This window comes from Myotis lucifugus, unplaced genomic scaffold, assembly GCF_000147115.1.
Source record: "Myotis lucifugus unplaced genomic scaffold, Myoluc2.0 scaffold_186, whole genome shotgun sequence".
NCBI lineage: Eukaryota > Metazoa > Chordata > Mammalia > Chiroptera > Vespertilionidae > Myotis > Myotis lucifugus.
In genome coordinates, this window is record NW_005871234.1 from 770,860 (window position 1) to 783,145 (window position 12,286).

A 12,286-nucleotide genomic window follows, 5' to 3' on the forward strand; every position below is an offset into this window, starting at 1 on the left:
TCGTCCTTCCCCTTGCTGCATGGCTAAGGCCCTTAGTCCCTCCAGGGAGCCTACCGTACGTCACTGTCGCCTCCATCATCGCCTCTTCTTCCCACTGCTTGGACCACTTATTTGGCATTATCATACACCATTTTGTATTGTGGTTTATGGTATATTTTGCCTCCCCTTCAAGAGGGCTGTAAAACGTTCAAGGCTAGCACAGCCATACAAGAGTTCTTAGATGTCAGTTGATGAGGGAGCTTAAAGCATTTAACAAATCTGTTACCATTCCGACCATTTCTGAGAAGAAAGGATTCCTACTCACATTTCATGGAAATGAACACTGATGTCTAGAAGAGTTAATTTACTTCCTTTGGATTCTTGAGCTGAACCAACATGGACTGAGAATGCTCCTGTCCTCACCAGATCAGGCAGCCTCTTGGCAAATCAAAGCACCTAATCCCTTTAGTAACATTGGTTGCTTACCAGCAGAACTGGTGTTGATTTATGCTGCAGGCTCATGGCAGTTAGAGAACAGGCTGTAATAGTAGACCACTGCATACACAAGAGGAGATTAAATGGTTGGAAATATTCCGAATCCTAGTTTTCTCTGATCTTGGAAAATAACCTGGCTACGCTCTTCTGAGGGCAAGGGGAAGTAAATCACCTCCTGGCACCGGCTTGTCAATACTGTCTTGAATTCAGATTTTCAAAAATCACTAAATATTTGGTTTTCAAATACAGTATAACTTTCAACACACTTTCCTGTAAGATAGCTACCAACAGATTCAAGTATTCTTAGGTTCTGCAGAATCCCCTGGAAACTTCATCCCAGCATGTCCCTGTCTCTGAACTGTTTTGACATGTTTGGCCCATGATGACTCAATTAGCAATGCTATTCCACAGGCAAAGTGGCTGGGATTTCTGTGACTCAGCAGAAGAGTCTTGAAAGATGTGGTTATTTTCTTGACAACTTTTGACCTATCATTTAGCCAGATCTTGGGCAAATAGATAAATAGTGGGATTCCAGGCAAAGAAAGGACATCCAAATGCGGGGACCATCGGCCGTCTCGGCTTCTATAGTTTCCGTTGATTCCGGCGCTCTGTGGCAAAGCCAATCCATGCTGCCTCTCATCACCATCAACAGCAGGTTACTACTAGTCCCATCGTTAACAGCATGGTAGTAGCCATGCTTTCTCTTCTTCTAGAAAGGCCTTCTACTTGCTGGGTAGACAGATGACACGGTTATAAACTCGAGTCAGCATTTCCTGAGACTTTAAGGAAGAAAGAAAGTCTTGGAAATGAAAAAGGCACAGTGGCCCATGGAGAACAGAAGAAAGGAGAAGCTCCTATGGTAGATGGACACCATACAGATAGCTCATTCACTGATTCATTTATTCACAGACATTTATGGAGCACATAGGAGGGGTCAGGCGGGAATGCAAAAGGTTAAACTCCTAAAGCTCAATATAACAGTAAGATGGGTCCACGCTAGAAAAGTATGTATGCTGTGTGGCAGGGATCTGGCAATCAGGGCACCACCTCCTTTATCTTCTGATCAATGATTTTTATCAGTTGGCTAACGAAATACACTTTTCTCTCTGAGGATATAGTCAGGAAGTTGAAAATGTACATATGCAAATTTCAAATAAAATATGTTTAATAGGCAAAGAGGGAAAATACCACAGTGGAAGAGTCAACAGTTATGCATAATAAAAAATATGGAAAGAACCCAATACACAGATTATGAATAAAACACACAGAAAACTGGAAAATGGACTATAAATGAAGTAAAGCCTCTGGCTGACAATATAAAACAAGCTAAATGGCAAAGAGAATTTAAACATGTTCCAGAGTCAACGTTGTCCTCCTCCTTACCCTCGCCCCCTGCCTGACCCCTGGATCCTGTGTAATTGCCAGTTTCTGTCGGACTTCACATACTACGGCTTTTGATTTCTGCTCTGTGTAACATATTTCGACGGAGCCTGACACTGTGGCAGCAGGGGCTGTAAACTGAGTGCTCCTTGGAGGCTACTGACTTGAAGTGTGGGTGGAGAAGAGGCAGGTGAGAGCCAAGGCCAAAGAAAGAAACAAAAATTTCTCTCACTTTTGGACTTGGGGAAGCATTTGCTTTTGTAAAAGAGCTGTTTAGCTAAGATACAGTTCACATGTCAAGTAATTCACCCAGTTATTTTATTTTTAAAATATATTTTTATTGATTTAAGAGAGGAAGGAAGAGGGAGAAAGAGATGGAAACATCAATGATGAGAGAGGATCATTGACTGGCTGCCTCCTGCATGCCCCCTACCGGGGATTGAACCCACAACCCAGACATGTGCCCTGACCAAGAATCAAACTGTGACCTCCTGGTTCATAGGTCAATGCTAAACCCCTGAGCAACACTGGTTGGGCTACTAGTAATTCACCCATTTAAATAAGTGTGCAACTCAGTGGTCTTTAGGATGTTCAAAGAATTGTGCAACTACCACCACAATCATGTGTAGAACATTTTCATCATTCCAAAAAGAAACCCCATGCCCATTTTCAGTAGTCATTTTGAAATACACCCAGAGCATCATGTTCTTCATTAGGCTTGTTCTTAACAAAAACCTAGACGGGGTTTTGCCAGAGCCTAACATACCTGCGGAATGGGAGTGCTCAGCCCCGGCACTGACGGACAAATGCCTCATAGGGATCACTTGGGGAACCAGTGTGGTTAGACCAGGGGTGGGAAAACTTTTTGACTCGAGGGCCACAATGGGTTCTTAAACTGGACCGGAGGGCCGGAACAAAAGCATGGATGGAGTGTTTGTGTGAACTAATATAAATTCAAAGTAAACATCATTACATAAAAGGGTACGGTCTTTTTTTTTTTTTAGTTTTATTCATTTCAAACGGGCCGGATCCGGCCCACGGGCCATAGTTTGCCCACGGCTGGGTTAGACCATGGGGATCCGATTGAAATGAAGAAGTGGATAACACAACCTGCTACCCCAGAAACACAGAAGGTAGGACTCTGTGCGGTAAGGCAAACATTAAGAAGATGTCATCAAGAAGATGAGACGTTTTCTGATACATGTTTTTTAATTTAATAAACCACAGATTCTATTCTATAGGATAGTTATTTGGTCAACCTTATCCCTGTCTCAGATATGAAGAAGTTAGAAAGGCAAAACATGGGAAACACCAGGAGTGGTTCCTCAGATACCTCCATGTATACAAGATAAGGAAGCCTGGCCCCTCCTGTGTGGAGCCTGAAGTCTTTGAAGGTACAGCAATAGGATGTCTGAAGTAGCAGGAGAAACATTTCAGCAGAGACTACTGCCTGAGAGAGAAAGGATTCGGGGGATACTCTCATTATCACAGAGATGCTGATGTTAACTTGGTGCCTTTTAAAAGTTTCTCCTCTTCCTCTCGCTCTTCTTCCAGGGTTTCTCAAGGATAATATACTGTGCTGACCTGCTGGTGTGCCTCAAACCTTTCCAGCTCCATCCAGATGTCAAGAGTCCTCCCTCTTAGATCTGCTATGAAATTAAGACACTTTTTGGCAGGCAAAGGTTTGTGACTGTAACTACTCATGTAAACTCCCAGCTCCTTTCTACAGCTGCCTTGGAAGGCAAACATGGGAAATTTGCAAATTTATCAGAACATGATGATTGGCTCATAGATGAGATTCTTTCTTGAGGGAAAGGAGAAGGGCGGTTGGTCGTTTTTTCAAAAGTGATACTTTCAATCTTTTAATAATTTGTTTTGATTCATCTTATGAGAAAGTTTGGAAGCCATATGAAGATGTTCTATAATACTGAATGTAAAAAATAAAAATAAAAAGTGGTTTTCTGAATCTGAACTTGGATCTTGCTTTTCTTTTCTTTTTATTTAAATCCTCACCTGAGGATATTTTTCCATTGATTTTGAGAGAGAGTGGAAGAGAGAGGGAAAAACAGAGGAGAAATATCAATGTGAGAGAAACATATCAATTGGTTGCCTCCTGCATGCATCCCAACCAGGCCCTGGGCCAGGGAGTGAGCCTGCAACCGAGGTACATGCCCTTGACCGGAATCAAACCCAGGACTCTTAGGGCCACAGGTTGACACTCTACCCACTGAGCTAAATCGGCTAGGGCAGGAACTTTCTTAAGAATTTTGGTAGGTGAAGGGTGCCTAGCAAATGGAAATGGACTATCTGTCCTTGAAAAGTTTTCCACTAAAGATTCTATAATAAAGTACAACCAAATCTTGATGATTCTGTTGCTGGATATGCTTGCCAGTGGCCCTGGGATATTGGCCGGTTCTCAGTCCTCTTGGAAGCGTGACTCCACATTATCCAACTCCCCTGCCAGAACTTGAACTACATAGATAACACAAAAACAGTTACCACAACAACTAAAAATGTGTTAGAATGCTTTCATTGCTATAATTCCATGTCCCATGGAATATAGTACCTATGGCAGGTATAGTTACTATATTTCAGTTCCTTTAATCTTAGATTTCTGTTATTTAGCACGCAGGTTGGTGGTCTTGAAAGTAGGACCTAGATTTCATAAATCGTCATTTATTGCAAACGGCACTTAGAGACACTTAAGAAGTAATAATTAGATCTGGAATTGTTGAACTTTAAATGCTTTGTAGGCAGAGGTATTTTAGGTTAAATTTAGCCCAAGTTTCACCATCTTACCACATGCCATATGCAGCACAGGTTCATTCAAAGACTGTTACCTGGAGTGACTCAGGTTCCCGAATGTCCAGACTCCCCACCAGAACTTCCATCTCTAACTGTTCATTTCTTTGGGAACACCAAAAGTCCATTTTCACCCATAATTTCTGGGAATAGACCTTGTCTGTCTTGTTCATTGCTTAGTTCTCTTAGGTCCAGCACAATAAATGGTCAATAAATATTTGTAAAATAAATTGCAAAGTGTTGTGTATTAATAGCTAATTAAATTATTATTCAGATCCTATCTACTACCTAAAAGGGCGTAAGATTGCCTGCTATACTCAAATACATACAAAATAAGATAAACAAAAATAGTTAAAAAACAATAGAATGAGTGGATTAAAAAACTGTGGTACATCTGCACAATGGAATACTACGCTGCGGTAAAAAAGGAGTTCTTAACCATTTGCAACAGCATGGATGGAACTGGAGAGCATTATGCTAAGTGAAATAAGCCAGTCAATGAAAGAAAAATACCACATGATCTCACTCATTTGTGGAATATAATGAACAACATAAACTGATGAACAAAAACAGATCCAGAGACAGAGAAGCATCGATCAGACTGTCAAACCTCAGAGGAAAGGTAGGGGAGGGTGGGGGTAAGGGGGAGAGATCAACCAAAGGACTTATATGCAAGCATATAGGCCTAACCAATGGACACAACAGGGGGGTGAGGGCATGAGTGGGGGGGATTGGGGGTAACGTGGGGATAAGGACACATATGTAATAACTTAATCAATAAAAAAATTAAAAAACAATAGAAAATAAGAAAAAATAGAAATAAAATAATATATAGAAATGATACTAATACATTTATAAATACATAATGAATAAAATAGAATAACAGAAATAATAAAACTTAAAAATAGACATAAAATAAACAGGAGAAAATTAGATTAAAAGACAAAATAAGAGGGAAAGAAAGAATGATGAACTAGGAATCTGGGCAAATTTATCACTATAATAGAGCACTGAACAGTTTACTGGCTTCCTGGTTGCCAAACAAAAAGAGAAACACACTAAATTTCTAGTTTCAATGCAGTCCATCTGAAGAGGCAAACATTTTCCTGGCACTGAATTCTAGGAGAGAATTTTTTTTGCAAGAACCCTTACATGATTGATGGTAGATTAAAAAAAAAGTATACAGTGTTTTATATTTAATTTTATAAAATATTTGTAAAATTTCTACCAAATTGATATATCTTATATCAGCATCTATGAAAGTCAAGTGTATATAGTTTATATATATATATATATATCATAAAGCTTATTACTAAATGATAATTTATTGTTTATTTATATGGTCATTTATTTATTTTCTGTCTCCATCAGCTTGTAAAAGAATGGGGACCTTGCCTGCCTTGTTCAACACTCCAACTCACAAAATATGTGAGCACAGAGGTGTTCAATAAATGCTTGCTGAATAGATGAATAAGTTTATGTAGATGAATTACTAGCCAATGAGGATTTACATGCTTCGTATAGTCATTTCTGGGTTATAGAAATAAAGCTATTTCAATAAATAAATAAGTAAATAAATCTTAAATAAGTTTAAATAAATAAAGTTTAAATAAATTATGTCAATAGCACAGAAAAAATGCATATGTTCTTCTTTGGTATGGTAGGTAAGCACTTAATAGCTGGTGGAACTGCATAAAATTGCTGTTTTTGTTGAGTGTTGGTAGTTTTATATGGCCCAGCTAGTAGAATGGCTTTATCAAGATATTTAGGTTAAATACCAAGGGTGAGTGAGCTCAATCTTGATTGATATTATTTAGAACTGTCCATTAAAATGTAAACTTCCTGAAAATAGTGATTTAGCCTAGCTTGTACATTGCTAAATCTTGTCTGGCATATAGTAATTGGTCAATAATTCTTCCTTAAATTAAATGGACATTCTACTTGAGTTATTTCAAGGAAACCTTTTATCCAGAAAGTAACATAAAGTTTGAATGACATAGTAGAGGAATCCATGATCAAGTTTCAAAAATTTTGGAGGCAAAAACAGTTTCCAAATTCTTGTATAAAAATGGCAATCAAAGTCATAATGTGATGCCCCTATACAGTCTCTATTATGTTGGGCCAAACTGAGCAGTACCTTTCTGATCCTGACAACACTGTCTAGATATAAACATACTTTGCAAAAGTCATGTTTTTTCTAAACTAATGCATTTATTTGGTTTGCAATATTATAATTTTTTGAAAATTTATAGTTCTTTTCCTCTCACTACTATTGAAAACTATTTCAATTTGTTTCCTAAAGATGAAAGAAACACAGGTCTTCATTATTTCACTGGCTTACTTTCTGTTTGACATTGGCAGTCTCCATAGTTGCCATCCTACCCCCACCCCCATCTACTTTATTCCTTAGTGTGCTTGTTCCTAATTTTATTATTTGAAGAACTTTTCCTACTTGGATTCCAAGTCTTTCATCCTAAACCAACCTCTTAGAATAGGTTTTCTACACACATAGAATAGTTCCAAGTATACATGGGAATTTATGTTTAGGTAATACAACTCTTTCTCACCAGAGTCGAATAATCTAAAGAAGTAGTTAATTTAAATGCTTTATATAGAAGAAATGGGTATACTAGACATGCTTGCTCTCAAATGTCAACTGGGTTATTTCTCCAGGGATGGGAAAAGTAAGGAACCAAGTCCATTCTTACTGTTATTCATTTAAAACTAAAGGCATGCATTTGCAAGATGGTAGGAAGTGATAAGAGGTTGGTTAATGGGATACATGTCTGAGTTTGAGGAGAGCATCTAAGTAGGACAAATGACATGGGTAAGGTTTGAAACCATAACTTTAATAGCATTTGAGACAACTGGGTCTCAGGTAAATATACATTTACCTATATTGTGATACTTCCTACAAAGAAATGCATAAATGTAGCATTTTCTCAGTTCGACTCTTTTGTAACTTTACCCGTTAAGCATAATCATGAATAGCACAACTATAACTGAAATAAGATTTAAGAGACTTTTCATTTAACATTTAGCAAATGTAGAGCTTAAATAATTCCCCACCTCATCAATATCAACATTAGATAACATTTCTGCTGACACCATTTTATCACCACCAAATCCATTAGCACCCTTGCATCTGTACCCACAGCTTCTGTTATAATGAAGTAACTCTTCTTGTTCTTTCACTTGTGCACTAATCCCACTCCTTTTTCTTTATTCAAGAGTTTTGTTCCCGTAGTTATCCCCTTTTTCTTGACCCCATCATCACATGACCATGGTTGTATTATCTCCCAATCTGATAACTTGAGTAATATTAGGGCACAGGAAAGGGAAGAAGGACATTGGAGACACAGAAGGGATTATAGCTATTTTTGGAACTTATACAATTTTATTTATTTATTTATTTATTTATTTATTTATTTATTTATATAAACAAAGGGGAAATGTCTACATCAAAGGTGCTTATGGATTGGTCTCAGGAGGAAATGAGGAACATGATATTGGACATTGAAGGAAAGGTGATCCTTGTTATATTTAGTGGCAGAAAACGACTGAATTGTGTTCTATACTTGGGTGGAAAGTAGAACATGTAAGTGACGAATTTGGATATTTAGCTGAGGAGATTTACAGTGTTGAAGGTGCAGCCTGATATCTCTTTGCTGCTTATGTCAAAATGTAAGAGAAAAGAGCTAAAGAAACACTAAAAATTAAAAGGAGAAAGAGCCTTGACTGGTTTGGCTCAGTGGATAGAGCGTTGGCCTGCGGACTGAAGGGTCCCAGGTTCGATTCTGGCCAAGGGTACGAACCTCGGTTTCGGGCACATCCCCAATAGGGGCTGTGCAGGAGGCAGCTGATCGATGTTTCTCTCTCATCGATATTTCTCTCTCATCGATGTTTCTAACTCTCTATTCCTCTCCCTTCCTCTCTGTAAAAAATCAATAAAATATATTTTTAAAAGGAGAAAGAAACTTAAATAGAAAGGGACCAGTACTTCATAATTTGGGAGGTTCTTGGTCTATTCAGATTGCTAAGGATGCCAACATTAGGAAATTTACTGTTAGGAAAGTGTGCTTTGGGGAGAAAGCCAAGAGTATGCCTGGACAACCTCTTGCTGAAAAGAGTCTGTGTATGACTCATTGATCCACTCAACCATTTCAACAGAAGCCAGAAATAGACATGGATTATCCAGGAAAGATCTACAAAGGGCCCTCCTATCTTATGGTGGGAATCCCTGTGACATACATAGGAGACCTAAAAAGATTTTAGGAATGCTCTGTCAGCAGCAACACTGCCAGCTTGAACTGGAGGGGAAAGACAGGATGAAGTAAAGAAAGTCCATTGGTCTTATACAATTCTACAAGCAGAGAATGTGCTGATAGAGCTACTTAGTTTCAAACATGTGCACTACTGCTCAAGAAAAGGAAAGAATGACTTCTATGACAGAGACTCAGGTGCAGAAGCAGAGGCTGATAGAGATGCCAGAGATCTAGAGGGCAGAGCCACAGGCCCAAAGGCCAGAGTTGAGAGTCAGACGGGATTAGTCCTAGGCCTTGCAACCTAATGGAATTTGCCTTGCTGGACTTCAAAGGCACTTAGGATTGCTGACGCCTTTATTTTGTCAACTTATCTTTTTTTTGGAATGGAAATGTCTATCCCATACCTGTATTTTGGAAACAGATAACTTATTTTCTAGTCCACAGACCCATAAATAGAGAGGAATTTTGCTCCAGAATGAATCATACTTCCTAGTCTCACCCACATCTGATCTTAATGATTTAGATGACGCATTTAGGCTTTTTGAGCTGATGATATTTAGATAAGCCTTGAGACTTAGAGTAATTGCTGAAATGGGTTGAATTTTTGGAGATGTTGGGATAGGGTAAATGTGTTTGGTCGATGTGAGGTGGATGTGAGTTTTTGAGGGCCAGAAGGTGATATATAGTGTGTTGACTAAGGATCCTCAAAAAGATTTGTTCAGGTCCTAACCTCTAGTATCTGTGAATCTCACCTTATATAGAGAAAGGACCTTTGCAGAAGTAACTAAATTAAGGATCTTAATATCATTCCTGGATTAAACAGGTGAGCCTTAAATCCAATGGTGATTATCCTTATAAGAGACAGAAGAGGAGAAGACACGGGGAGAAGAGAAGGCCACGTTAATATGGAGGCAAACACTGGAGCCATGTAAGCCACAGGCCAAGGGACCCCTGGAGCTACCAGAAGCTGGAAAAAGCCAGGTAGGATTCTTTCCTTTAGGAGGGAGCATGGACCTTCTGACATTTTGATTTTGGAAGTCTGGGCTTCAGAAATGTTACAAAATCAATTTCGGTTGTTTTAAGCCACCAAATTTGTGGTAATTTGCTACAGCAGCCAAAGGAATCTAATACAGCAACTAAGATATTATCAAACCACTTGTAGATAAGGTAACTAAAGTTTAAAGAAGTTATGTGACTTCAGTTCAGAGAAAAAGCATGAAACAGATGGTCTTTGCAGCTGTTGCTTCAAGGTAGAGTGAAAGGCCCAGGAATGAGAATTAGGGGACCGGAGTTCTAGCTCTGGCTTTAGCTGCATGACTGGTAAGTCAAAACCTCTCACGGCATTAGCTGCCTCATCTGTAAAACTGAGTGTGGGGATGATGAGTATTGGTGAGTATAGTTCGAAATGGCTCATCAACTGAAATCATGCAGAAGCTACTTAAAACTATAGACTCCCAGCCCTCGCCACACCACTCTGCCAGTTTGCCAACTCAGAATCACTGTAGCCCTGATATCTATGTTTTAAAAACTCTCAGGTAATTCAAAATCACCCAAGTTTGGGAATCACAGGGTTAGAGGATTATCAAATCTCTTCTAGTGCTAAATTCTAGTTTTCAGCCCTTAAGTATTTGCACGGCCGGGACTGTGTGTGTCCGTGAACATGAAGAAGCTGATGTAAAAGCAAGTATCTGGAACCCATTTATTCCAGGTTCCGGGGGCATGGAATTTGGGCCTAAAGTAACTCTTAGTATCCTTTGTTCTGCACAACCAGTCACTGTCCCTAGGCTGACTCCCTCCTGTCCCATCTCATCATGTTCTGGGAACAAAATGACTATGCAGAGTTTTTCTCTCCACAAAGGGAAAGCACATATTGGACACGGCACCAGCCAAGTGAAGCAGGTATTGTTCAAAGTGTCTGCATATAAGCTGGTCCTGCCAGCATGGATTTGTCACATCTGAGAATAATATTCACAAAATCTTTTCCATCTTTCAGAAGTCACAAAGCTTTAAAAGAAAAAAAATAAAACAAAACACATCTCCCTTCTTAGAAAAAGACCAGTTTGACTAAATAAGATTTTTTTTGTTTGTTTTTAAACCCAGTCTTGGATTATTTTTTGGCTCTCTAGTTTAACTTTTTTTCTCCTGAATTTAATCTCTAACTGGCATATTAGGGCTGTAAAAATCGCATTTGTATTAGAGCCTATGTTTAATCATTATAATTAGTTGATCCTGAGTAAACCCCATCTTAACAGAATAAAAAGTCACTATCAGTCTCTGGTCATTAAATTAATACTAAAGGAAACATATCATTCTGTTCAGCATTAGCTGAATAGTGTGTTAACAAGGCCTGTTCACACATGGAGCCTGAGTTACATGTCTGTCAGCCACCAGAAAATCCTACGGAGACAGGATTTGTGAATTCTGTAGAATCAGGAAGACCAAGAAAGGTCAATGAAACACTGATGCCTCCTTATCTTGAGGAAGATCAAAGCAGGAGTTATTTCTTCTGTTCACTCCAAAGCACCCCATTTCCCAGGCTGGGCTGGGCTGGTCACCACACCTGATACAACCACCGGACTTTAGGAAGGGATCACATGGTCCCCAACAGCATTCTGATTCTTATAGCTCCAGACTCTTTGAAGACTCTTTGAAGAGCTGAAGTTAAATGGGCAAAGAAATATCTCCATCAGGCAGCAGGGCCTCTTCCCACGGTTCTGTGTTAAGTCCTGAAAAACGGACGCCCTCTGGGAGATTTTTCAGAAGGCTGGCTCATGCACTAGGTCTCACAGTTATAGTCTTTAAGTAGTTTCAAGCTAAATGCCTACATGTGAATAGATTCTTATTCATTCTTTAAACCTAAATAGCCTAACATCCTTTTAATCCTTTCCTTTCTTTTTAAATTCTCAGACTCACAGGACAGTGAACTCAAGCAAAGAAACACAGTAGTGTTTCTTTATGAAAAGTCAAGAATGAACAGTATGGAAGCACCTCTTATCTCTCCCATTAGACCCTGAGCTCCTTAAGGACAGGCTTGTGATTCTTTTATCCTTCTGTTCACAGTAGTTAGACCAGGGTTGATGCAGAGTAAGTGATCTAGGAATGCTTGCTGAATAAATGAATGAGTGAATAATAATAATAATAATAATAATAATTATAGAAAGCCCTAACATATACAGACTGAGAAGTAATTACTCCACTGAAAATTTTAAGCCTGGATTTTCTTGTCATTGTGGCTATAACTGCTTCCCAAGCAGCCCTAACCAACATTTTATAAAAAATTTCAAACATACAGAAAAATTGAAACAACAGTGAACATCCATATACATACCACCCCCTAAATTCTATAATTTACATGTTATTATATT

At 38.8% G+C, this 12,286-nt stretch overlaps 1 protein-coding gene and 1 pseudogene across 4 annotated transcripts in view; both read right to left on the bottom strand.

The window, feature by feature from the left end:
- The window catches only part of LOC106698482, a 33,540-nt pseudogene extending 33,422 nt beyond the window's left edge, over positions 1-118 (bottom strand).
- EXOC6B (exocyst complex component 6B) overlaps positions 1-12,286 on the bottom strand; it is a 477,149-nt gene that overhangs the window by 48,487 nt on the left and 416,376 nt on the right. The window lies entirely within an intron of this gene.